General features: G+C 42.6%; 1 protein-coding gene across 1 annotated transcript in view; it reads right to left on the reverse strand.

Annotated features, from left to right (window-relative positions):
* The window catches only part of KIAA1958 (KIAA1958 ortholog), a 128,706-nt gene that overhangs the window by 70,793 nt on the left and 34,321 nt on the right, over nucleotides 1-23,592 (reverse strand). The window lies entirely within an intron of this gene.

The raw sequence follows: 23,592 nt of genomic DNA on the forward strand, positions 1-23,592 counted from the left end.
AGGAAATTAAAGGCAATTATTAGGCTACATGTTTTCAATAGGTGTGACCGTGTACCCTTAAATAAGAACATAACACATTTTCTACAAATAAAGAAGCTGAAGTTTACTTCTATATATTCCTTATATAAAACAATTTAAAAGGCAAATAACCATCCACAAATAATATAATATCATATAATATGCTCTAACAGACACTTTTCAACACAGCATTCATCTGTAAGCACCATCTCATGCTATCTATAAAATGCTGCCTTCAAACCATAGGGCAAAAAAGAATCTCTCAATGCTCCTCACATCAACAGTGAGATAAAAAAACAACAGCTTTTTTAAACAAGCAACTTTGCTACTATTGACAATCTAATTTGACATGTTGACACTCAAATCTAAAACAAGTGCATGTACAAATCTTTATATCTGATGGACTGAAGAAAAAGCCCCCAAAACACTTTAAAAATTATAGTTAATCTGAATTTGAAACTAGTATTATAGGCACAGAGTCTAATCTTCCACACACACTGGTCAGATTTAATGTTATTCTTGAACTATTTCACATGCATCTTCCTTTTTTAAAAAATATTCTACTGAATATTGAGAATTAAAACTTCTTTCTTTATCAAACTTTCCAAGTTCATATAGCCAAATTTTTATTCCATTGGCATCCATAGCAAAACATGGCATTGGTCCCTTTCACAAAAATTTCTACCTAGAAACCTGTAACAAGAGGCATTGAAAACATTAAGGGTGTGTCTAGACTACAGAGATTTGTCGACAAAAGTGGACTTTTGTCGACAAAACTATACCTGCGTCTACACTACCGCTGAGTTCTGTCGACATAACGTCGACAGAACTCAGCAGTTTTGTCGACGCTGGTAAACCTCATTTTACGAGGCATAACACCTTCTGTCGACAGAGTTCTGTCGACAGAAGGTGTTACTGCATGTAGGGTTGTGTCTAGACTACAGGGTTTTGTCGACAAAGCAGCTTGCTTTGTCGACAGAACTGAATGTGTCTAGACGCTCTTTGTCGACAGAAGTTTTGTCGACAGATATTGTCGACAAAACTTCTGTCGACAAAACCCTGTAGTCTAGACGTACCCAAAGACTGGAAAACTAAAATTTCTGGCACTCCACACAGAGGACAAGAAATTGTTAGATTTCCAGTCTTTTTCTTGCCTCAAACATCATGTCCTGTTCACATTTCATCTTTCAAATAAAGTTACCTACACTCAGGCTACCTCTACACTGTGCATTGTTGCACGAGAAGATATGCAAATGAGGCTTATTTTCAGGAAGAACGGTTCCTGAGCAAGAGGGGGGGTTTTGCGCAAGAAGGAGCAAAAATGGTGGCTCATTAGGTATGCAAATCAGGCACAGAGATATTCATTGCTGCACCTCATTTTCATATCTTCTTGCGCAACAATGCGCAGTGTAGACATAGCCACAAAGTCTCATCCCACTAGTGAGAACTGCTCCCATCCCCGACTCCTATTGACTTCAGTTGGAATTAAGCCTGCTAAGCACCTTTCAGGATCAAGCCCAAAGACGACTGAGGAATGGCAGTAGAGTTTACATCTGGCCAAGAAAGCATTAAACTGTCTAATAGATTTTATAATGATTTCTCAGCTCATACAGTCATAAAAGAGACAAGTGGAGATGGGAGAGAACCTTCATTCACTTAAACAAACGGAAAGACTCAATAAAAAAAGTTGTAAATTCAGAGCCATGCGATGTTAGCATAGATATTTTAAAGAAAAGCAAGGAAATGGAACATAGCTGAGCTAGAAGCATAGAAATTACTTGGGAACAATTTCTATCTATCGTTTTTGGACTGTATTTTTTTTTCCTGAAGAGGGTGCTACAAGTATTTTGATACTGAAATTTTAGAAGTTAGTTTTCATGGCATGGCATGGCATGGCCCGCCAATGTGGAGTAGGGAGGAATAAAGTGTGCAGTTGCCCCTGCAGTGATTCTAAAGGGCCCAGGACTCTGGTCGCCGTCACTACCACAGGATCCCCACACCACGCGCTCTGTCTGGTCCTGAGGGCCAGCAGCTGGAGGTGGGAACAGAGAAGGCGCACCATACCGTCTGGCTAGCACTAAGGGCTGACTGCCCCAACCCCACCCCTTTTTCCTGAAGCCAAACCCTTTCTGGGAATGGGGAGACCCTCCCATTGCCTATGGCTGGGGTGGGCAATAATTTCTGCAGGGGGACTTCTTCATGAATTGTGGGTAGTGGTTGTAGGCCAGTTCCACCCCTGGAAAGGGCCAGTGGCTTGGGCAAAGGGGTGGGGCCTCAGGCGAAGGGGCGGGGCCTCAGGCGGAAGGGGTTCCCTCTAGGCGTTGCATGCCCCTAGTGGAAAAAGGAGACTTTGCATGCCCCCACTCCCAGGCCAATTGAGACCCAGGGGCAGGGGAGTGTATAAAGTCATTCACTGTTCAAATCGGCTGATGGCTCCCTCTAGGCGCCATTCACCCCCGGTGACGGGAGGGAGCTGTCAGCCGTTTTGAACAGTGAATTACTTTGCACGCTCCTCCGCCACTGGGTCTCGACTGACCTGGAGGAAGGGTGGCCGTGGGCCAGATCAAATGGTTTGGTGGGCTGGATCTGGCCCGCAGGCCATATCTTGTCCACCTCTAGCTTACGGGCCCAACAATGCTGTCATTTCCCCTAGGGGTGTGTCTAGACTACATGCCTCCTTCGACGGAGGCATGTAGATTAGCCAGATCGGAAGAGGGAAATGAAGCCGCGATTAAAATAATCGCGGCTTCATTTAAATTTAAATGGCTGCCCCGATCTGCCGATCAGCTGTTTGTCGGCAGATCGGGGGAGTCTGGACGCGATGCCCCGACAAAGAAGCCTTTCTTCATCGACACAGGTAAGCCTCGTGAAACCAGGCTTACCTGTGTCGATGAAGAAAGGCTTCTTTGTCGGGGCATCGCGTCCAGACTCCCCCGATCTGCCGACAAACAGCTGATCTGCAGATCGGGGCAGCCATTTAAATTTAAATGAAGCCGCGATTATTTTAATCGCGGCTTCATTTCCCTCTTCCGATCTGGCTAATCTACATGCCTCCGTCGAAGGAGGCATGTAGTCTAGACACACCCTTGGTGTGGTATGCTACAGTATATTGCTGTTCTCTAGTTGAATATAATATGTAGAATCAAAATTTCAATGTGAATGCTCACTTTTACTCATTCAAAACATGTCTTCCAGCTAGCATCCAAAGTTTGCATAAAGTTTACTATTCTGGCAAACAACTGTGCATTTCTGCCAGTAAACTTGTTCATCAGAATGTTTACAATTGGCAAAAACCCGGAAAGCAAATTCACTCAATTCATTTGTTGTGTTGATTGCAGTGTTTGTGAACACTACTTTGGACTGTATAATCTAACGTCAGCGTTCATTATCTTGTTATCCAAACCGTTTTACTTCTTTGGCCAGAACAGACACGAGGTCCAGGTCATCACAAGTTCATTACAACTATCTTCTTCAGGATAGAAACTGTGTAAGAACCCAGATAGATTCAATCGCAGAGCGCCTCAGAATCATTCATGCGTTGAGCTTTGTCATATGTCTGTGAGGTGGAAAAGGACTATTATTCCCATCTGAAGTTCAGCGAGATCATGGGTGAAACCTTCGTCTCAGGTAAGTGGCAAAACTCTTTGACCTTGTCTGTGTCAGGGTTTCCTCTTATGTGCCTTGAAATTATAGCAGAGGCACAGATTGAACTGCTGTCCCGCTCTCCTGTTTTAACCATCTGCAAAAGTAAGTCAGTTCTTTCAGCACTGCCATTTTTTGACTCCAGCCAGCAAGTTATAGGAACCAAGGAGCCTTTTTCTCATTGCCCTGCTTTAACTGTCAGAGTGACATGGCGGGTGAGGTGACATCTGTTATTGGCCCAGTCTCACACACGTCCTCTCTCCAGTATCCCAAGATGGCCGTGGCTGCAACCATACTGCTTTAATAATGGCAGCTATAGGGCAACTCTAGCCAAACTATGGCAGTGCTTAGAACACACGCTAAGCAAAAGCTCTGAAAAGAAGTTTGAAAACACTTAATAACCAAATTAATTCTTTAAAAAGCTAACTGAACAGTATCCTTTTTACAATGCAGTCTTATTTTTAAACTAAAGGCTATGTCGATTCCATGAAAGGTTGACCAAGAAGGAATGAACATAACTTGAAATGTCACCTTTATTTGGTAAAAAGGAAATTGAATTTAAATCTCCTGAGTTCTTCTTTTTCTAAGATAACAGATTAAGTTCATGTATATCTCTGTATTCTCAATCTTGCCATCTGCTACCTCCCCACAGGTTACCTAATCAGAATATATCTGTGAAATTATAACACTGTAGAAGAAGAAATACATGGGCCCTGATTTGGTTCTTACTTACACCTGGTGGAACTCCATTGACTTCCTGACCCAGTGGGCTCAATATGCGCAGACTGGGAGGAAGATATGCCCATTCTATTTCGTTCTTGTGCTTTCTCAAACCGATCAACCTGACTTCTGAGAGATGCCAAGCACCTACAGATACTGCTGACTTTAGCTCGAGTCACAGGTGTTTGCATGTTTGAAAATCAGGCCTTATATAGTTTCCTAAAAACCAGTTTAATGTGGAGCTCACTCTTACTTTATGTCCCATACATTCATCCATCCCCACACAAATATTTTAGAGGTAATAATAATATTGCTCAAGGACAAGCGTAGGGTTACTGATCTTCTTTTGATAATGCATCAAACTGACATTTAACCTACTATCATCTACAGGTGAATACATGACTACTCTGTGTGTCTCTCCAAGCTAAAAAAAAAGCTGTAAACATCAAGTACATTTCATCATTTGGAAGAGGCTGGCTCTAATTTAGGGCTCAAAACATACCAAACAGAATGCCTTTTTTTATAATATAGCATCTTTTATTCCGAACTGGCTTTGCAAACTGAGGCCCTGATGCCACAATAAGCTCTGTATATATAAATAACACAACAGCACATAGACAGCACCAAAAGCTATATCGACTTCAGCTACACAATTGACACACCTTAAGTTGCATAGCTTAATTCGACTTTAGCCCTGCTGTGTAGACATGCCCTTATAGTCTTGGTCTTCACAACATCCTTTGACAATGAGTTCCACAGGTTGACTATAGATTGTGTGAAGAAGTACATCCTTTTGTTTGTTTTAAGCCTGCTGTCCACCCTGAGGTCACTAAAACTACATGCAGGATTGGGAACTACATGCAGAATAATCAATACAATTAAGGGCCTGATCATGAAAAACTTGCTGGGCATATTCACTTGAGTAACCTCGTTATTTCCAATGGCACAATCCATGCTTGTAAAACCTTTGCCCAGGACTAAGAATTTGTATCATATTACTCAACTGTGCTTTAAAAAAAAAAGGTGACATTATTGGTATTTCCATTAGAGCGTAAATGCACGTTCCTGACATTTCAGGCCCCATAAGTTTCACTGGCACAGTAGCAGAAAATTGTCTTCTGGAGTAGTTGATTTGAAATACATGTAATAAGGGGCAAGGACAGCCTGGAGGAAGTGCAGCTCAGGGCATCGTTCATACCCATACTAGCTTGTTCTTTCTCCTACGTTTCACCCTTGCAGGATCTGAAGTTCTTTCCTGGTTCCTGAGGTCCCCGAATGGAGTAGAACCAGCACTTCACCACAGAACCTGGGAAACTCGCCACGTGCTTGTGACTCTGCAGATGAGGTAGGCCAGCTCTCCAACAGCTCCCTGCTCGTCCCCATGAAGGGGCATAAGAATCATTTCATTGTGCAAAGCACTTATATAAAAGTGGCCCGTCCTTGTTCAGCCAGTCTCAGAATTCTATCTGCTCACTTCAATGATAGAAATAAGCAACTGCAACCTTTGGCTCCCGTCAGCACTGCAGACACATAAGGTAGAATGAGCTGCTGATTCTGGCTGCACTTCATCAGGAGGCTAAGTTCCAACCAGCTACATCTGTGCAAATCCCCTGGTGAGCCCAATGGGGCAGAACGGGAGGGCAGAGCAGTCACACAAATGCAGTAGAAAGCGCAGTTTTGCTGGCAAAGGACAAGGCACAAGATGGAAAGAACCCAGCTTGACCCAGCTGGGAGCTCAAGTTGAGTGTGCAGGGCTGGAAGTCTGCAGCAAACAACATCTTTTTACTCATGGATAGAGCGCATTTGATACAGAAGTTGTTATGAAGACAAAATCATGGGACCTCCACAATGCCACTTTTAGAACCTCACTAGAAAAGATTAACTATGAATCTGGCAAAACCACCAGGTTGCAAAGCCGTGGACTACAGCCTCCTGCAAATCGAAGGGGTGGAAACAACAGGGATTATTGCAATCCTGAGATTACAGTAGTGTACAGAGAAATCGCTTCGCCTACCACTCCGTGCCAAACTTCTCTCTGTCTCAGCAAAGAGAAATTATTTATCCCCATAGAAAAGAGGAAATATGATATTCAGTTGTCAAAAAAAAAAAAAAAAAAAAAAAAAAAAAGGATAAAAAGAACTGGTGTCCCCAAGGGGCAGTTTTCTATTCATTTTGACTGCTCTTTTCTGGCTGGCAGTTCATTCTTACTTGCTAAATCACATTGTGAAGGTTGTTTAAGTCTTACTATCTAACTGGCAGGATTCAATAAGATGACTCATGCTTTACAGCCTACTCACATGAGTACTCCGAAATCATACAGAAGCTGGCAAAATGAGCTAAGTCTCCAATGTGAATAGTGTTGGTATTTTTAACTCCATTACAAACTGCAAAGCCTTCTATTTCAGAGGGATTTTCTGCGGGTTAGAGGCCCAGGAATGTCTAATCCTGAGCGAATCATCTCTCGGTGCTGAAAATTCAATACACTAATCTGGACCCTAAATTAAGAATTAGGCTTGATCTCAGTATGGCTTGAGAGCTGTTTTTAACCTTGTTTCACTACCGGCTGCTATGGTGATTATTGGAGATTTTCGTCGCACTGCACATCACAAGTCTCTGCTAGGCCATCTTAAGGTTGCAACCCCTTCCCTCGTGGCGAATGAGGACATTCAAAATGTCACCATTTGATTGCACAACTCTAGAAAGTGATTGGCTGTAACCAAGAACATCTCGTTTCACAGTAGACAGTTAATGACCAAACTATTTTAAATAATAGCGAAGGGATGTCTTACAATCCCTCTTTCCCATTATTACACAGAAGCAGGTCAGGCGGCGTCAGGCTGGCTTGTCAGAACTCAACAGGAGTTTTGCCTGAGAATGGTGTAAGCATGGTACAGTGGCTAGACCCACTATCAGTAACCAGTCTGACTTGACTTCCTCACTGACCTAACTGTGGAATGCATGGGACAAAAATGACAGCCATGTATCAAGAGGTTAAGGGCTAGAGGGAGAAATATGCAATGATCAGGACTGCCATGTCTCCAAAGAATTCGGCACATGGAAGTGGACCGAACTGTGAAAGGATCATGAGTAAATAAGGGGAAAATGTATGTTTAGTCGATCAGGGTATTTTAATTTATTTCTGGGTTTTTGTTAAACTTCTCTGTGTGAATTCCCCCCCCCCCCCACACACACACATCCTCATCATATTTAAGCGATAGCCCAAAGAGATTTTCTTTGTATTTTGATCTGTTCTTTTCTTAGTTGCTCTGTAACACCTAGCAACCAAGCATGCTTTATCAAGTATATCTTTTTTTGTTTTGTTAATAAAGTCCTCTTTTTTAAGGTGATCGTTTTATTCTTGTTTTCCTGGAAGATAACAGGAGGTCTGTGATGTGTCTGCCTAGGCTGGGAGGTCAGCTATCAAAGACACGGTTTGTTTTCTGTGTTTTGTTTCTTTTTTCAAGCTCTCTTGTGGCAGAAGAGTTTGGGGTACCCCCGTGGAAGGAAATCAAGGTGTTCCTTCCTGATTTTTTCCAGATTCTTTTTTAAATCACTTGATGGTGGCAGCCATCTTCTAGAGTCAGTGACACTGGGGAAGTGGTGGGGTTGGGTTTTTTTTATTGTTTGTTTGGGGGGTTTTTTTAGGGGCGGGGTGGTAAGCAGAGCCTGTGGAGGCAAGTATCAGAGGGGTTGCCGTGTTAGTCTGAATCTGCATAAACAACGAGATGTCCTGTGGCACCCTACAGACTAACAGATTTATTGGAGCATAAGCTTTCGTGGGCAAAGACCCACTTCGTCAGATGCATGTAGTGGAAATTCCAGAGGCAGGTATAAATATACAGGAACATGAAAAGAAAGGAGTACCAATCAAGAAGAAGGCAAGAGATAACGAGGTCAATTCAGTCAGGGAGGATGTGGTCCACTTCTAGCAGCTGATGTAGAGGTGTGAACTCCAAAAGAGGGGAAACTACCTTGGTAGTTGACTAGCCATTCACAGTTTTTGTTTAATCCTAAATTGATAGTGTCAAATTTGCAAATGAACTGTAGCTCTGCAGTTTCTCTTTGAAGTCTGTTCTTGAAGTTTTTTTGTTGAGGATGGCTACTATTAAATCTGCCACTGTGTGTCCAGGGAGATTGAAGTGTTCTCCTGCAGGTTTTTGTATATTACCATTCCTGATATCTGATTTGTGTCCATTTATTCTTTTATGTAGGGACTGTCCAGTTTGACTGCTGTATATGGCAGAGGGGCATTTCCGGCACATGATGGCGTCTATTACATTGGTAGATGTGCAGGTGAATGAGCCCGTGATGATGTGGCTGATGTGGTTAGGTCCTGTGATGGTGTCGCTGGTATAGATACGTGGGCAGAGTTGGCACCAAGGTTTGTTGCATGGATTGGTTCCTGAGCTAGAGTTACTGTGGTGTGGTATATTGTTGCTGGTGAGAATTTGCTTCACGTTGGTGGGCTGTCTGTAGGCAAGGTATTCAACATCTTCGGCAGGCCCCCACTTCCTGCATTGGGAGTCCCAGAGTGGGGAACAGCTCTGACAGCGGCCTTAGGCAAGTGTCCCCTTCCTTGCTCTGAAATCACCCCAGGAACAGATTCTGCAGGCAGTGAGGAAACTATTAGGATCCTGGAGACATGCTGGCAAGAAACAGGAAGCAGGTAAGAAGCACAGGAACTATAAACAGACCTAGATATATCTATGAATAGATGAGGTCAAGTGCAGCTATATTAAGCCCCACCAGCCCCCTCCACACCACACATATGCCTGAAGCATGACCTAGGGAAATGGAGGAGGGTTCCAAGGAGATAGGAAACAGCAGCAGTATGCAACAAGCTGCCCTCACAAAGCCACGTAAGATAAGAATGGACTTCCTCTGAGGGCTAACTCTGTCCAAATAGACATTGACTCATGCTGAGCAGACTCTACGTCACACTAGCATCCATTAGCACTTCTGGCATATCTTTTTGCACTTAAGAGACTTCTCCATGGATTTGTACCGAAAAGAATAGTGCAGCCCGTGCTTCCATCCACACTGTTCCCAACTTACACACATATAACATGACACTTAAGATATTTAGTGTTTTGCTTAAAGGCCAAGTTCTTGGAGCCATGTTATTATCAAAATCCAAGCTTTCATTAAAAAAAGCAAAGTAAGTTTCTAATCCTCTCGATTGTAGTGGATAGCTTGAAAACATGAACCCTAACGGCTCGCATGCCAAAAGCCTTTAAAATTTTTAAGTCAACCACATGCTGTTTAGGGCTGGATTCATGATTCTTTAAGACTTGGGGCTGGTCGTTCTGTATTAACCCCTAGGGTCTCAAACTACTGCTGAACACGTGTTGGTTGGTCCCATTGTGCTGGCACACCTCATGTCCAGTTGCAAAACCACACTAAGCAGCAGCTTGAAATACAGAAATACTTTAATAATAGGACTCTTCCATGTGACCCAACGCTGTGGCTGCCACTAGGGTATTATTCCATCACCAACCAGAAGGGAAGCAGCCATTTCATTTGCAAGTGTATTTTCATATTTATAAAGTGAGAAAGACGCCCTAAATCCAGAAAATGCACCACTTTTAAACCAGCAGTTTTATTGGTTTTATAGAAAACTTCCAGCGGATTAAAAGTTTTGACTGCTGGCCAGTTATATATTATTTTCCCAGCGCCTTTATTTTCTTAAGTGACATTTGTAATGTTGGTAGAATTTCTGAAATCGACAAGCCCTCAACGCTTTATCTGCAATAGGGCAGTGGCTGTGCAAACTTCCCCACAGTGTCCTGCTGCCTCAACCCACATCCTGAAGCAACCACCGCTAGCTGTGAGTGTTCCATCGCCAGGCCTCACCCCTTTTTTGACCTCTTTGCTGAAGTTGCCACAAAGATGTCACTTGTAATATGGATGCTGATCCTTAGGAGCTGGATTGACAACGATTCAGTCTCTAATTTCTAATTCGGTCTCTAATTGTTTCTAATTTAAAGCTTGCTCAGATGTTAGGGTTTGAAAGTTGCATTTACGTTCTGCTTACAAGAGAGACAATGAGGAGAGGCACCAAGGGGAGAAAGAGAAAAATGTATTAAAAATAGTTTTACTAGGTGTAAAATAGGATACCCAATTGTGCCATGTAGGGGGCAATTTCCATCCCTAATAAAGCAATGATTCTTTTTAATCCAAAAAACACACTTTTTTAAAGGTAACTGTCTCTTAGGGAAATAAAATATATAAAGTGCAGGGGAAAGGGTCACAGACTGAGGCTAGTTTTGCAACTCTCAAAGTTTCTGAGCCATTGAACCACAATTCCCCAGCCTAATAATTAATTACATCTCCCTAGCAGCCTGGCATGGATTCCAACTGGTAGCCCAGAAATAGAAAGTGGCATCTCTTCATAATCCATCTATATGACAGCAACCTCTTTGGGGATCTTATATTATTTGTTAATGTTTTCAACGGTGCTACAAGACGTTATTTAGAAGCAAACTTAAAAAAGAAAAAAAATACTTATCCCTACTTGTGGATTGCCAGGTCTGCCCAATTTGTTGTGTCACGTGAATCATTTTGGGTAGCAAGCGCTTTCATTTTTACATGTGTCTAAACGTACAGTATGAAATCCTCACCCCGCTGAAATCAATGGAAGCGGACTCCAATGGGGCCAGAATTTCGCCCATAACAGATTACAATAATTCCAGTACATGATACAATAAAGGAGGCTAGAAATTCTTCTCCCGAATGTGACGCGCATTGAGATGTGCCACTTTTACAATACAGTTTTCCATTCATTAAAATATCATGGCATTCTGCCATGCCTCTTCCATTGGCCCACAGCTATTCTTCAGCTGATGGCATGTCTTCAGGGATTCTTTCGCTGCCAAGCATGGCGCGGTTTCAACCACAGCAGCCAGCACAAGTGCTTAGCAGGCAGCAAATAGTTTTGCTGTGGAGACTCTTTTAGCCAGCTGAGAAGGAAAAAGAGGATTTATTCTGACTTTAAAGAATCAGGTTATTAGCTCAAAAGCATTTGTTATCTTTCACAAAGTTAAACCCTCTCCAACCCATTAACAGAACTGCCTGGAGAATTTTTTTTCCAGCCTAATTAAAAACTTTGTTGCTACTTGAATTTATTTCTAAGTGGCTATCATCACTTCACTCTGTTTACACCAAAACAATGACAGCTATTTAGGCCTTGAAATGGTGCAGCTGCAGGATTGCAGACATGGTTTTGTAGTGTCTGGACAAGGTACAAACAGAGGGTGAGCAGCTCATGAAATGCAGAGGAACCAATCCGGCCCGAAGGAGCGCAAGGCTGCGGAGATGACAATTTACCCCAGTCCTATCTAGGAGTGGAATTAAAGCCAAGGGGGAGCACCAGCTAAACCCCTTGGCCAACACTGTGTATGCTGCGTTTTTCAAAGATGCAGCAGGTAAAGTCTCAGTGCAAGATGAAGGGAGACTAACATGGTTTCAGATCAGGGTTTGCAATGGGTCCTGAGTCCCAGTGAATGAGAGAATCCCTCCCTTATTTGTAGGTCAAGGCTCGCACATAAAATCATAGAACACTAAAACTGGAAGGTACCTCGAGAGGTCTTCGAGTCCAGTCTCCTACCTCCATAGCAGGACCCAGTACCATCTAGACCAGTGGTCTCCAAACTTTTTTGATCACGCACCCCTATCAGTAAAAAAATTGAGCACACCCTCCCAACATATGTACATTTATTTATAAATTATATACATGTACTACCGTACTAATATATTATGTACATTATAAAACATACACAAAAAATAGAAATTAAAAAAGATGAGATAAAGATGAAATAAACAATATTTTTTAAATATTTTATTTTATTTTATTTTATTTTTTATGAACGGTACAGAAAACCTTTTAGCTCTCACTCTACACTCCTGCTCTGCCTCTGTCCTCTGGTGCTGGTCCCTCCCCTGCAGGTGTCTGCCCTTCTGCTTCACCCCAGAATCCCCTGGCACCTGCACCTTCCCTTAGCCCTGCACCCTCCTGGTGCCTCCCCCTTCCCTCACTGCCCCTGCCCCCTTTGCCCTGTTTTTCCCTGATGCCCACCCCCTCACCATCCTCTGCCCCCATTCCCCTCATGCTCCTGTGCCCTCACACATGACTTGCTCCATCTCCGCCTTCCTCATGCCCACCCCTTCTTTCAAGCCTTCTCCCAGCACCTCCCCTTCCCCCCTCTAGTCCCCAATGCCCTTACCCTCTCCTCTCCCAACATCACCCTGTCCCCCCTTCCCTCAGCACAAGCCACTTCCTCTCCACCCCTTTCCCTTATTTTCCCCCTTCCCCTCCCCCACCTTCTGCCTTTCAGTTTGCAGGGCATGCATGTGCAGGGAGTGTGTGTGTGGGGGGGTGCATGCCATGCACGGGCAGGGCAGGGGAGAAGGTGACAGGGTGGCTGTATACTGGGCATGGGCATGTTCAGGGGCACAGGAGGCAGCATGGCCCGGTGTGTGGAAGGAGGGAGGCTGCGGGCGCAAGGGGCTGCGGATGGCGGCGGCGCTGCAGCGGGGAGTGAGTTTGCCTTGGCAGGATACAGTGCGAGGAGTTGGAGGTGGCGCGGGGAGGGGGAGGGGGAAGAGTACAGGCACGGCGCACCGCCTGCTGCTTCCGCCCCGGCTCTGGCTGTCAGGGCTTCGGGGAGGGAGCCACGGCAGCAGCCATTCCACTTCCTCCTCCTCCCCACCGCTGCTGCGTCCTGTCAGAGCTGTTGCGAGGTGTGGTGGGGAGGATGGAAAAGAAAGCCTAATTCGAACTACCTACTCCGTGCCACGTGTAGCTGCGGGCACGGAGTCCGAACTACCGGGGATTTAAAAATGGCGGCGCCCGGCAAGATGCAAATGAAGCCCGGGATATTTAAATCCCGGGCTTCATTTGCAACTTCGATTGACTACATTAACCACCCTAGTTCGAACTAGGGTGGTAGTGTAGACATATCCTGAATTATAAGGAACATTTAGAGTGAAACTGCAAGATGTTAAGATTAATTTTAAAAAAACCACTGAGCTCACAAATCATTAACAAAGCATGGAACAAAGTATGGAACCAGGTGAAATTTACAGCAGACCCTATATTGCTCATTATATAGCATTACAGTGATTGAATGTGCCCATCAAACATCCTCAAAGTGTATGTAATAGAACACGAAGGGCTTCCTCAAGACAGACCCTTCCTACTGCAATCCTCAAAACAGAGATGGACTTTGTACCAAGCCAGATGACTACCAGCTACTTTCCAGAGCTACAGGTTCTCTGTTCAAGATGTTCTAACTAATATACTGTTACCAGAAGTGCCCAGGTGATCCCATGTCCAACTATGATGCATAGAAAAAGAGGCATAGTTGAAAGATTTTAAAATTTTATACATTTCTGTGTCTGCAATCGTCCGTATGTGTCAGCTCTAGTTTCATGAGAGTGTGATAAGAGGGATCAAATTCAAACCCAGAAAGTGAGATGTTTCACTTCTCTTTATTTTTTCCAGACCATTTGCCGCTAAAGAGAAAGTTCATTCTTAGTCTGTGAAAATTTAAAAAACGTTATTGATGATATACACACCAAATACTGAAGGGCAAATTCTACCTTCATCTACACTAGAGCACATTGATGCAGTTAGTTCTTTTCTAGACTTTTATGAACTATGAAAAGCCATTGCACTTGCTCATACATAAGTGAGAGCATTATTTCTCTCAGCGAGATTTTACATTTTTCCCCAATGTGGGTTTGTCTTTTTCACTTGTAGGATTTATCTTAATACAGAACAACTGTCTACAATATGGAAACGTATGCAATGGTAACCTGTGCAAATTTTGTTAATATAGACAAATTCTCAGCTGAAATGCAGGGAAGTCTGGCATTATAACTGGATGTCACATTATAAAACCAGCCTTCCCTTCATTTAACGCCTATTTTTACATCAAAAGCTAAATATGGGACACTTTTAGCCCACTTAATTAGCCTCATTAGCACCGGTCCTACAACTGATGGGTTCTTTTTTTCCCTTATATAAATTCTGGGTTTCTGTTATTCCTCTTCAGCTCATCTAAGGAAGTGGGTTTTGCCCATGAAAACTCATGATACTATATATAGTATCATGATACTCTGGTATCCTGAAACAGCATTGCAGGGTAGACGTACCCAAAGGTACCACAGGACTATTTGTTGTTACTAGAATTTAGATTTTTTAAATATGTGTTCTATTTTTATTCACAGATGATTTTGAGCTGAGCAAGAGAATTTTTAAAGGCGCACTTCTCAATAAGAGTGAAATTCTAAGCTGTCTTTTAAACCATGTAACCTTGCAATTTATGAATAATGGTGAGGATTTTCGGAATACTATTAGCAGAACCACACAGGTCATGCTCTGCAGTTTACAGACAAGGCTCTCTTTCAAATGCCAACCCAGAAAAAAAGATGTTTTTAAAATTGCAAGAGAGTACAGACTTGCAAAAATGCTGGATATAGAAGATTAATTTGCGAACAGGCTGGTATCCAACTGTGCATAATAGATCATATGCAGTTAAGTCCCTAAAATAGTTCCTAGACAAGACTTTGAAGTTACATGAAAAAATAGTAACATAAAAGCTGTCTTAGAGATGAGCCAGGATATGAAAAGATTTGCATCCAAATTTAAAGCCAGTTAGAAATATTGGGTAACATACTGTAGTCAAGGCCTAATGGATAAAAAATGCTTTTAAAATGTCTTTTATATTCCATTAATAACTTTTTACTTATTTCCCTCATAGAAAAAGCACCAGCTTCATCGTCAGCCTTGAAAGTCTTAACCTTTAAATTAAGGGATAAAATAGATTATGCCTACAATTATTCAACTTTGTTCTGAGGAAGTGTACCAAAGCCCCAGCCAAGTCTGAGACCTTGCTGTGATTCCTACCACAGAGAGTTTGCAGTCTAATAAACAGCCAATCCCGCTTCTGGAAAAATCCACAAAAGGGAGAAATCCACAACTCTATACCAACATGAGCAGCATACAAGTCAGTACCACAAGCATGTGGAAGGGTGTAGAATGTTGTGACCTATGTAGAACAACAGGCAGGAACCAGGATGAGCCCTGCTTTAAGTTATCACAAGTTTTAGTCCTATCAGACTTTTTACATTGGACCAAAGAGCTGTGAGTGCTTAGTCGCTCTGAAAAATCAGACCACTTCAGTGAGAACCTATTCCAATGCCCTTGGAAGTCAATGGAAAGGCTCCCATGTTAGGTCAGGCATGAAAGGCCAGATTTTTGTAAGTATTTATGCCCAGATTCTCAAAGGGACAATGAAACCAAACCCCCTTTTGAGGATCTGGGGCTGACACATCACAAGATGCATCTAGACAGCTAGTAAGATTTTTCCAAAGTGCCTCTTTGCACATGAGGTGCCCAAACGTGATGCTAAAAGTGTAACTACAGATTTAAACTTGAGGCACCTGGCACATCTAGACTATGTTTTAATTCGAAAGAGGATATGCAAATTCCTTCTTTCGATCACATTTTCAAAAGAGGATCTTTCAAAAGTGACAGTAGTCTGGACACGTTTTTTTCAGAAAAAAACCCTTTTTTGAAAAAATGCTCTTCTTTAAAAAAAGGAGGTTTATGTGGATTTTTCGAAAAAGGGTTTTTTTTCCGAAAAAAATGTGTCCAGACTACTTTCACTTTCAAAAGATCCTCTTTTGAAAATGCGATCAAAAGAAGATATGCAAATTCCCATGGAACTTGCATATCCTCTTTCGAAATTAAAATGTAGCCTAGATGTGCTTGATTTGGCCAAAGGAGTGTATCTTTGAATTTTTATGATAGCAAAACTCCCATTAGAGTCAGTGGGACATTTGGATGGACCAGGAATGCAGGGTTGGAGCACATTTAAGATCGACAAACTCAGAACCTCACCCTACGTGCTTTTAGCATCAGTATTAAATGCGCGTTAGCAGTTTGCGACTACCTGCGGAGTATACCTGCAGAAGAGACTTAGGAACAAGAACGCTAGTAAATAAAGCTCTCTGATGACTCTTAGAAACTTCATGCTTTGCAGTAAGTTGGACAAGAGGCTCTGAATAACCTGCAGCTTGAGCTGCTCATGATAAACGGCAAGTTTAACAGCACAAGTTAGGTAACCGTGTCTGACTGGCTAATTAGGTACATTTGCACATATATTTACCCAGTTGGCACATAAAACCAGAATAATCCTTCATGTCAATTAGACGGACAAACGAACATGCTTTTTGTGTGTCTAACTTGTCTGAATAAAATCTAGCCTAGAACAGCTAATTAGGGATTAAATCTGAATCAGTCCTCTGCATCCTTGGAAAATAGTTAAGAAAAAAGGTCAGCGCTGTATATGTTTGCACACTAGTCGCAATGCAAAAGTTGAACACAGAATAGGTCCTGGTACTTTTCTGCTACATTTTCTCAAACTTCTGCCTTTTTTCCCATAAGAACATATCCAGTAAACTTGGAGAATATATCCCCTCAGATTCCAGAAACAACTAGAGAAATCAGAGCTTGGAATTAATTAATTTTTTTAAAGGGGCAAGAGCTACTATAAAAAAATATTTTTTAAATGACACAGGGACATGTCTTTCAGTACAGTATTTCTAGACCTCTAGAAAAATCACAGCAGCAGGCTATGTTTGTGCACATGAGGAAAATCAGGTCAGTTTTCTTACAATTGCAGTTTTTCTGCATTTGGAAGCCACTAGAAATTTTGCCACTTTCTGTTTTCTATACAGGACCTTCAACAGTGTTTGCAGAATGTGTGGTGAGTGGGTGTGTGTAAACAAACAGGCAGAGCACTTGGGCATGTGGGCATTTGTGTCTTGTCAGAAAGTATTCATTTTGTAATTACAACTATGCACTGTGAGCCTGAGCCTGCATGTGGTAAGTATAGAGGCTTGTGACTCTCTAGGCAGGGTAAAAATTGATAAGCAAACTACAGAGTACAGAACATGTTCCTGAATTAGTGAGTGCTGGTATTTGGTCACCAAACTATTCCTGGACAGTTTCAGAAGTTCCAGGCTTCATTTAGTCTCAGAGCACCACCAACCTTGACAATATGACCTAACATTCTGTTAGCGTGTGTGTTTTTGGTAGTAAGTCACAAGATTGGGGAGCCAGTGAGCTGCATCAGCAGTGGTAATCCTGTTCTGGCTCGATAGTGAATGGCAAAACACGATGCAACATATGATGCATAGTTTGAAGACATCACAGTTCCACAAAGACTCTTTCCTCATAGTGGCTTTGTGCAGTGCATAATTTATGGACTAACATCAATCCATATCTAGACAAAGGAGCAACATGCCCCCTCTCCTAGGGTTATATTGGAATTACTGACAATAATTTTCGTCATAGCATGAAGAGGGCCTTAGAAACTATGCTATAGCTGGAGAACTAGAATTATTACAAAACACGGCTAGATGAACATGCTTTGTTTCTCAGCCTTCAAAAAGCAAATTTTAATTTTAAGCAGGTCTGATTGGCATTTTCCCACATACATACACACAAAAAGTCAAGATTTATGATGTCACCCACCCTTTCAAATTAAACTGCTTTGTTACCCTGCAAGCAGACCCTCGGAGGTATTGCTTCTGCTGAAGCGGGAATGCTATTGCTACTGTCATTACATTGGTTTGTAGCTAAACTACTGACCCTCTCTAATGTAAACAACGGAGTTGAAACAATCCTCTGAAATGCTCTTTAAAATGCAACCCTGCTCCTTCTTGCAAACAACGATGCTGAATGCTGGCCACAGGAACATACCTGGCACGTGTCCCTGTGCCAGTGTAGCCTATTGCATTCTGGGGCGTCGTTCTAAGGAAAGTCACTCCTTCCAGCCTCACTTGCCTCTTTCAGGGCTTCTAAAGAGGCACGGGAGGGAGAGAACAAATGTTAGTCCTGTTGGGGATTCCTGCGGAGGCTTGCCCATGCAGGCCCAAGTGGGGATAAGCAGCTTTCTCTTTTCCCAGACAACGCAGCTCATTTTTTGATGAGTGTTAACTCCAATATGTCTCAGACATGAAGGGGTAATTCCCTCCTCACCTCTGCTAGATTTTCTATCTCGAGGGCCCTTTGTTGGCATACACCCTCAGGTGAATCTGTCTCACAAAGGTGGTTATCCAAACAATGACCCACTATAAAACCTTTAAACTACACTATAACCAAAACTTCCTGGTTTAAATAAAACCCCTCTCAATAACCTAGGTAGCTGTAGGAGAGAATGCAGGCAGAAGCTCAGCAGCGCAGTGGGGGCTATCCTGTTTATTGCGCTCAGTGTAGCATGTATGATTCCCTGCCCTGTGGGCGGGTAGCGTATGTGTACACCCGTTGCAAGGAGCTCCTGGCCCTCAGAGACCGCATATGGACTTTGGAGGCCAGGGTGGCTGAACTGGAGAAGCTGAGGGAGGCAGAAAGGTACGTTGATGAGGCTTTCCAAGACACCGTAGAATTGTCCCACCTCCGGTCAGACATCCACTGCACTGTTAAGGAGGATGAAAGGCTCAGGGAAGGAGACCAGTCAACGGGAGCAGAGGGAAACCTTCCCATAATTGGGACCCTCCTTCCAGATATTGGGGTATCCTTTTGCACTGAGGTTACCTCTCCGGGGGAAGGAACTCCAGTCATTAGGAAGAGGCAGGTAATGGAAGATTCGATCATTAGAAACATAAATAGCTGGGTTTGCGATGACTGGGAGAACTGTATGGTGACTTGCTTGCCTGGTGCGAAGGCTGCGGATTTTTCAAGGCAACTAGATAGACTTATGTGTAGTGCTGGGGAGGAGCTGGTGGTCGTGGTACATGTAGGTACCAATGACATAGGGAAGGGTAGGAGAGATGTCCTGGAGGCCAAATTCAGTCTGCTAGGAAAGGGTATGTCTACACTACCACCCTAGTTCAAACTAGGGTGGTTAATGTAGTCATACGAACTTGCAAATGAAGCCCGGGATTTGAATTTCCCGGGCTTCATTTGCATGTTGCCGGGCGCTGCCATTTTTAAAATGTCCGCTAGTGCGGACTCCGTGCCTGCGGTTACACGTGGCACGAACTAGATAGTTCGGACTAGGCTTCCTATTCCGAACTAGGCTTCCTATTCCGAACTATCTAGTTCATGCCGCGTGTAGCCGCGGGCACAGAGTCCGCACTAGCAGACATTTAAAAATGGCGGCGCCCGGCAACATGCAAATGAAGCCCGGGAAATTCAAATCCCGGGCTTCATTTGCAAGTTCATATGACTACATTAACCACCCTAGTTCGAACTAAGGTGGTAGTGTAGACATACCCAAAGAGACTGAAATCCAGGACTTCTATGGTGGCATTCTCAGAAATGCTACCAGTTCCATGGGCAGGACCAGGTAGGCAGGCAGAGCTTCAGAGTCTCAATGCATGGATGAGGCGATGGGTAGGGAGGAGGGGTTTAGATTTATAAGGAACTGGGGAAACTTTTGGGATGGGGGAGCCTATACGGGAAGCATGGGCTCCACCTAAACCAAATTGGATCCAGACTGCTGGCACAACATCAAAAAGGTAGCAGAGCAGTTTTTAAACTAAGAGATGGGGAGAAAGCTGATTGGTGCAAAGAAGCATGTGGATGGAACAGAGACTTCTCTTAGAGGACAGTCTATTGATAGAGATTCTCTAGGTTTCAGTCAGGAGGAGAGGATGGAAGAAGATAAAGTATGGGCCAGATCAGATGACAAACATTCCCATAAAAAAGAATCTGACACATCAGAAAAGGGCAGACAAATAAACAGGCACAAGTTTTTAAAAGTGCTTGTACACAAATGCTAGAAGTCTAAATAATAAGATGGGCAAACTAGAGTACCTTGTATTAAAGGAGGTTATTGATATAATAAGCATCACGAAAACTTGGTGGAATTAGGACAATCAATGGGACACAATCATACCAGGGTACAAAATATATCAGAAGGACAGAACAGATTGTGCCATGGTGGGAGGGAGAAGTGGCACTATATGTGTAAGAAAATGTAGACTCAAATGAAGTAAAAATCTTAAATGAATCAAAATGTTCCATAGAATCTCTATGGATTCTAATTCCATGATCTAATAAGAATATAGCAGTAGGGATATATTATCGACCACCTGACCAGGACAGTGATAGTGACTATGAAATACTAAGGGAGATTAGAGAGGTTATCAAAATAAACTCAATAATAGTAGGGGATTTCAGTTATTCCCATATTGACTGGGTACATGTCACCTCAGGACAAAATACAGAGACAAAGTTTCTCGATACCTTAAATGACTGCTTCTTGGAGCAGTTGGTACAGGAACCCACAAGAGGAGAGGCAATTCTTGATTTAGTCCTGAGTGGAGCACAGGATCCGGTCCAAGAGGACTGCTTGGAAATAGTGACCATAATATAACAACATTTAACATTCCTATGGTGGGAAGAACACCTCAGCAGCCCAACATGTGGCATTTAATTTCAGAAAGGAGAGCTATGCAAAAATGAGGAGGTTAAACAGAAATTAAAAGGTACAGTGACTAAAGTAAAATCCCTGCAAGCTGCATGGAAACTTTTCAAAGACACCATAATAGAGGCCCAATTTAAATGTATACCCCAAATTTAAAAAGCACAGTAAAAGAACTAAAAAAGAGCCACCGTGGCTTAACACCTACGTAAAAGAAGCAGTGCGAGATAAAAAGGCATCACTTAAAAAGCAGAAGTCAATTCCTGGGGTGTGTCTAGACTACATGGCTCCATCGACAGAGCCATGTAGATGAGTTTACTCAGCAAAGGGAAATGAAGCGGCGATTTAAGTAATCACTGCTTCATTTACATCAAAATGGCTGCCGCACTGTGCCGATCAGCTGTCTGCCGATGAAGGATTCGGGGGTCAGCAGATCCCTGTCTAGACTGCGGTGCTGTGCCGACAAACAGCTAATCGGCACAGCGCGGTGGCCATTTTGATGTAAATGAAGCGGCGATTATTTAAATTGCCGTTTCATTTCCCTTTGTCAAGTAAATTCATCTATATGGCTCCGTCAATGGAGCCATGTAGTCTAGACACATCCCTAGTGAGAAAAATAGAAAGGAGCATAAACACTGCCAAATTAAGTGTAAAAATGTAATAAGAAAAGCCAAAAAGGAGTTTGAAGAACTTCTAGCCAAAAACTCAAAAAGTAATAACAAAATGTTATTGAAAAGTATATCAGAAGCAGGAAGCCTGCTAAACAACCAGTGGGGCCTCTGGACAATCGAGATACAAAAGGAGCACTTAAAGACCATGAAGTCATTTGTGGAGAAACTAAATGAATTCTTTGCTTCAGTCTTCACGTTTGAGGATGTTAGGGAAATTCCCAAATCTGACCCATCCTTTGTAGGTGATGAATCTGAAGAATAGTCACAGATTGAAGTGTCATTAGAGGAGGTTTTGGTACTAATTGATAAACTTAACAGTACCAAGTGACCGGGACCGGATGGCATTCACCCAAGAGTTCTGAAAGAACTCAAATGTGAAATTGTGGAACTATTAACTATGATTTGTAACCTATCCTTTAAATCAGCTTCTGTACCCAACGACTGGAAGACAGCTAATGTAACACCAATATTTTAAAAGGGCTCTAGAGGCGATCCCAGCAATTACAAACCAGTAAGACTAACGTCAGTACCGGGCAAATTGGTTGAAACAATCATAAAGAATAAAATTGTCAGACACATAGAAGAACATAAATTGTTGGGCAAAGTCAACATGATTTCTGTAAAGGGAAATCATGTCTTACTAATCTATTACAGTTCTTTGAAGGGGTCAACAAACACGTGGACAAGGGGGAAACAGTAGATATAGTGTACTTAGATTTCCAGAAAGCGTTTGACAAGGTCCCTCACCAAAGGCTCTTACGTAAATTAAGTTGTCATGGGATAAAAGGGAAGATCCTTTCATGGACTGAGAACTGGTTAAAAGACTGGAAACAAAGGGTAGGAATAAATGGTAAATTTTCAGAATGGAGAGGGGTAACTAGTGGTGTTCCCCAAGGATCAGTCCTAGGACCAATCCTATTCAACTTATTCACAAATGATCTGGAGAAAGGGGCAAACAGTGAGGTGGCAAAGTTTTCAGACAATACTAAACTGCTCAAGGTAGTTAAGACAAAAGCAGATTGTGAAGAGCTTGAAAAAGATCTCACCAAACTGAGTGATTGGGCAACAGAATGGCAAATGAAATGTAATGTAGATAAATGTAAAGTAATGCACATTGGAAAAAATAACCCCAACTATACATACAATATGATGGGAACTAATTTAGCTACAACTAATCAGGAAAGAGATCTTGGAGTCAGCATGGATAGTTCTCTGAAAATGTCCACTAAGTGTGCAGCAGCAGTCAAAAAAGCAAACAGGATGTTAGGAATAATTAAAAAAGGGATAGAGAATAAGACAGAAAATATCTTATTGCCTTTGTATAAATCCATGGTACGTCCACATCTTGAATACTGCGTACAGATGTGGTAACCTCATCTCAAAAAAGATATACTGGCATTAGAAAAAGTTCAGAAAAGGACAACTAAAATGATTAGGGGTTTGGAATGGGTCCCATATGAAGAGAGATTAAAGAGACTAAGATTTTTCAGCTTGGAAAAGAGGCGACTAAGGGCGGATATGATAAAGGTATATAAAATCCTGAGTGGTGTGGAGAAAGTGAATACGGTTATTTACTTGTTCCCATAATATAAGAACTAGGGGCCACCAAATGAAATTAATGGGCAGCAGGTTTAAAACAAATAAAAGAAAGTTCTTCTTCACACGGCGCACAGTCAACCTGTGGAACTCCTTGCCTGAGGAGGTTGTGAAGGCTAAGACTACAATAGGGTTTAAAAAAGAGCTAGATAAATTAATGGAGGTTAAGTCCATTAATGGCTATTAGGCAGTATGGGTAAGGAATGGTGTCCCTAGCCTCTGTTTGTCAGAAGGTGGAGATGGATGGCAGGAGAGAGATCGCTTGATCATTACCTGTTCGGTTCACTCCCTCTGGGGCACCTAGCATTGGCCACTGTTGGCAAACAGGATACTGGGCTGGATGGACCTTTGGTCTGACCGGCTACGTCTACACTGGCATGATTTTCCGGAAATGCTTTTAACGGAAAAGTTTTCCATTAAAAGCATTTTCGGAAAAGCGTGTCTAGATTGGCAGGACGCTTTTCCAGAAAAGCACTTTGTGCAGAAAAGCGTCCGTGGCCAATCTA

This window comes from Pelodiscus sinensis, chromosome 6 (assembly GCF_049634645.1).
Source record: "Pelodiscus sinensis isolate JC-2024 chromosome 6, ASM4963464v1, whole genome shotgun sequence".
Classification (NCBI taxonomy): Eukaryota; Metazoa; Chordata; order Testudines; family Trionychidae; genus Pelodiscus; species Pelodiscus sinensis.